At 37.9% G+C, this 4,827-nt stretch overlaps 1 pseudogene; it reads left to right on the forward strand.

Moving 5' to 3' along the window:
- Window positions 1–3,550, forward strand: part of LOC102833004 — a 19,572-nt pseudogene extending 16,022 nt beyond the window's left edge.
- The last annotated feature ends 1,277 nt before the right edge of the window (window positions 3,551–4,827 follow it).

A 4,827-nucleotide genomic window follows, 5' to 3' on the forward strand; every position in this document is an offset into this window, starting at 1 on the left:
ACAAATAACTCATTTCTATAATATACAGGAAACTACACCTCTAAAAGAAAAAAGACAAATAACCCAATTAAAAAATGGGAAAATGCATGAACAGACACTTCACCAAGGAGGAGATCTGGGCAGTCAACAAACATATGAAGAAATGTTCAAGATCACTAGCCATCAGGAGATGCAAATCAAAACAACAATGAGATATAATCTCACACCAGCAATAATAGCAAAGATAAAAAAACAGAGGACAATAAATGCTGGTGAGGATGTGGAAAGACTGGGACACTCCTACATTGTTGGTAGGAATGCAAAATGGTCCAACCCTTCTGGAAAACAATATGGCGCTTCCTCAGAAGGTTGGAAATAGAATTACCTATGATCCAGCAATTCCTCTACTTGGTATTTACCCACAAGAAACACGAGCATTAACATGAGTAGATATATGCACACCAGTGTTCATAACCACACTATTTCCAATAGCAAAAAAAATGGAGACAACCAAATGCCCATCAAATGAAGAATGGACAAACAAACTGTGGTACATACACACAATAGAATACTATGCTACCTTGAAGAACAACAAGGAAGCTGCAAGCCATTGCAGAACATGGATGAACCTTGAGGACATTATGCTGAGTGAAATTAGTCAGTTACAAAAGGAAAAATACTGCATAATGCAAATAACTAATACATTGGGAAATCTGCTGCACAAGACTTCATTAAAATGTTCAAGAGCACAGCTGTAGGAGTGAAGGAACCTGTGTGAAGATCACCCGTTGGTAGCTCTCTAATGCAAGGAACACCTTAATGAGAGCTACAAGGGAATCCTTGCTTGCCATGGGTAATGGGCTTGGACCACACTGACCTAACAGTTTGGGGTAGGATCCATAATTAGGGGAAATAGTTAACTATGTACTTGATCTTTGTCTAGTTATTGTTCACTCATAGCTTTGTCCTTAAACTTTTCTTTAGTAATCGTAAACCTTAGATTGATGAGCTGTCTGGATACTTCGTGTCTAAGATTGTACTTAAAGCTGTATTGTAGAATAATACAGTCACTCTCTTCTGACCATCTTGAGTCCCCTGTCACTTTCAATTCTCCATCTGCCCCCTGAAACCTGTTAGTGCAGAGCTGGTCCCTGCACACAGCTATCAGTTGGAGGACTAAGGAACTTCTGATCCAATGCATAGTATTTTCAGTTGCGTCATATGCATGTGAAAGTATGATGGCTTTGGTCAGAAGCACTTGTTTTCAATTGCTTCATGTGCATGTGGAGTACTAGTGCAGTGCTGTAGGATAAGCCCTGAATGTTGACTACAAGGTCAGTGGTTCAAACCCACTAGTCGCTGCTGGGAAACCACATACAGTGTTGCTAAGAGTCTTGACTTACACAATGACACTTAAAAACAACATATACATATGAAAGTTGGATAGTGAATAAGGACGGCCATAAAGGAATTGATTCATTAGAGTTATGGTATTGGTGAAAAATGTACCATGGACAGCACAGAGTGTTTGCTCCTGACAGTGATGGGGTATGACCACTATGTGGCCATTTGTTGCCGTGGTCCTGAGTCGGGGTTCTGCCTCACTAAGGATCACCTAGACGAACATGGGGTTTAATGTGAGTGGGATGTCTAGTAGGCGATAGAAAAAAGACAGAGACATAAGATTGATGCAAGCTGCCAGGCAGGCTAGCACACAGAGCTAGCTGAGTCCAGTCTTTCATTGTCAGAAGAAGGAAATTGACACAAAAGACAATAATGACAAAAATGTGGTTATTCATTTAAAACAGGACACGAGATTACTCAAGTGATACAGAACATGATGATTCACAGATTTATCCTTAACATATTTTTGCATACATCATGATTTACCTAATAACCTAAAATTCTTATTTCTGTAAAAAAAAGTTCAAGGAAGCAATTATAGATTCTATATTAACTTCTAGGTCTGTGTAACCTAAGGCAGCAACTTGCAGTTTCTCAAAGGTGTTTAACATATTTTTAACACTTAATTACAAGTGAGTGAAGGTGAGAGGCTTTAGGGTTCTTACAAAAGACTAAGTTGTACTTTCTAAAGAAACTTAAGTTGCCTCTGTATCTTGTGCAGGCAGAAAATACATGTTTTTGTTAATGAACAAGATTTCAGATACCTGGCTTCAATTGTTAAACTAATGATTCCTTCCTCCTTGCTTCTACAATCACAGGGAAGGTGAAAACAGGTTTCGAGTTTTTTAAGAAGGTGCGGTCTCACTTTTACATTCTTTTAACCCCGTTCTGATTTCTGTATCTAGATATGACAATGTTCATTGTTATTATATTCCCAGTATACCTTCAGGAGGAAGATGAGCACCTTGATTAAGTTGATTATACCCAGAGGCGGTTTGGGGGTGCATAAAATTATCACATACAGCAAGATTCCCATGAAAAACATCAAGAGCACAACAGACATACACAGGGGTGTCTTCAGGGGGTAGCTACCAGTTTCAGTGTTATTATTGTACAAAGACATTAACAGCTCATGATTCTGTTTAATATTAAACATAACTGAGTAATTGGTTAGAAAACAATTGTTACATATTCTCTGCATTGGTACATCTTGTTTTTCTGTACTTTTATTTTTCATAGCCTCATGCACAACTCTTGTTACTAGTGCAGTGACATTTACATGAGAGCCATTGATCAAAACATTGTGCGTATGATTACTGAAAACAATAATTTCCCCAGAAGCTACAATTACCAGAGTTAAGAGCATAAAGGCCAAGTACAGAATGCACAAAAGTACAATTAAAGAAAATTGCACAAAGGTGGCCAAACAGTGAGTTCGCCAAAGCCTATGAACCTGGGACAACGAGGGGGTCACTTCCTGGGCCCTCAGGGTCCATGGCCCGTAAGCCTGAGGAGGGCTCAAAGACTGGATTTTCGTCCATGTTATTCTTGTGCCTCAACTTCTCAGTGCTGGTTATGTATGCTGCGGTTGCCAGCAATTTGTAATCCATTGCACTATCCTCTAGTCATGAACCAAAGGTTCTGCATCCAGTTAGTGACTGGCTCTTGGATTGCTGAAATTGCAATTCAGATAGGACAAACATATCAGATTTTCTCTCTGCCTTTCTGTGGACCAAACCAGATCAACCACTTCTTCTGTGACATTCCGCAAATAATCAAGTTGGCCTGTGGAGACACTTCTGTCAATGAAATATTAGTCTACATAGATGCCATGTTATTTGTCACAGTTCCTTTTCTGTTGATACTTGGCTCCTACAGTAAAATCATCTCCACCATCCTGAAGCTGCCATCAGCCACAAGTTGGACCAAAGCCTTCTCCACTTGCTCATCTCATCTTATGTTTGTGGTGTTATTCTTTGGATCTGGTACTATTACTTACCTAAGACCCAAGAGTAGCCGCTCAGAGGGAAATGACAAGGTTCTTTCACTTTTCTATGCTATCTTCACCCCTATGTTTAATCCCATGATATATTGTTTTAGAAACAAGGATGTCTTGATGTCATTGAAAAAGACTGCTATGGAAATAAAACACATCGTTAAAGAATGAACAAAAATGTATTAAATTGATTTCTCATCATTCAATATTTTGTCTACTTTTTGATGTTTTTAAATGTCATCGAGTCAATTTCAACTAATAGTGATCTTCTATAGGGTTTCTTATGAGAAATTGGTGTGTATCCATTTCTGGCCTTGTGTTTGAAGTCCAATGTTGATCATAAAGTGCCACACCAGGAGTCAATAGAATCTTTCATTATTGCAAGTTGAGGATGGAATTTTTTTCTTCAGTTCTTTCAGCTTGGGAAATGCTGTATGTATTCATTGTTTTGGTTTTCTAACTCTTTGCACATTTCATTATCATTCTTGATTTTGGCTTTTAGAACTACCCACTGAAATTTTCTGTTCAGCTCTTTTACCTCCTCAATCCTTCCTACTGCTTTAGCATCTCTAAGGCTTAGAGCATGCTTTAGTCTCTCCTGACATCCATATTGGTCTTTTCTTTCTGTCTTGTCTTCTTAATGACATTTCACTTTTTTCCTGTATAATGTTCATGATATCATCCCAAAATTCTTCTGGTCTTTAATGTTTAATGGTTCTTATCTTTTCTTGAGAGGCTCTCAAGAGCATTTTTTATTTTTTAAATGTAAACAAAAAGTGTTATTTATTTTTCTGAAGCACAAAGGATCTGACTCAACACAGAAACAATAAACAAATCCATACAAATATTGACAAAACATTTCCCCATGAGTGCAGACATATACATCCTTAAGAGCAGCAGTTGAGAGTTTACCAACAATTTTATGTAAGTTTATCTACAGGATGCTTTTTGACAGACTCCTGAGCAGGAAATGGTCAGGCAAGTACCTTCCACAGAGCAGAATTGCTAAGAATAGCATCCCAAGTGCACCTTAAGTTACTTGACTGGGAAAACCATCTTGGAATAGTTTTTAATGTCATCATTGCTCTGTTCAACTCTCACATTTCATTAAACTTAGACAATATCCACAAACTGACCCCTAACTCTTTCTCTCTCACACTCAGGCATGTGGAAGGGCAAGGGAGTTTTGATTTGGCATGCAAACAAGTATACTGATCGACATTAGGATTACCTAGATAGTGCGTCTATTAATGAGGAAAGTGTTCTAAGCTTTTCCTTGATAGACATCAAGAAGTGTAAAGAGTCCAAAATCATACCTAGGATACTGTGAGGCAAGTGTGAAATTGCAAGTATCTCTTTTAAGTCTTCATTAAAAAACAAAAAACAAAATTCAAAAATTTTAATAATCCCCTCAAATTAAGATCCACTCAATGTCAAATTTAGGCTCT

This window comes from Chrysochloris asiatica, unplaced genomic scaffold (genome assembly GCF_000296735.1).
Source record: "Chrysochloris asiatica unplaced genomic scaffold, ChrAsi1.0 scaffold00535, whole genome shotgun sequence".
Classification (NCBI taxonomy): domain Eukaryota; kingdom Metazoa; phylum Chordata; class Mammalia; order Afrosoricida; family Chrysochloridae; genus Chrysochloris; species Chrysochloris asiatica.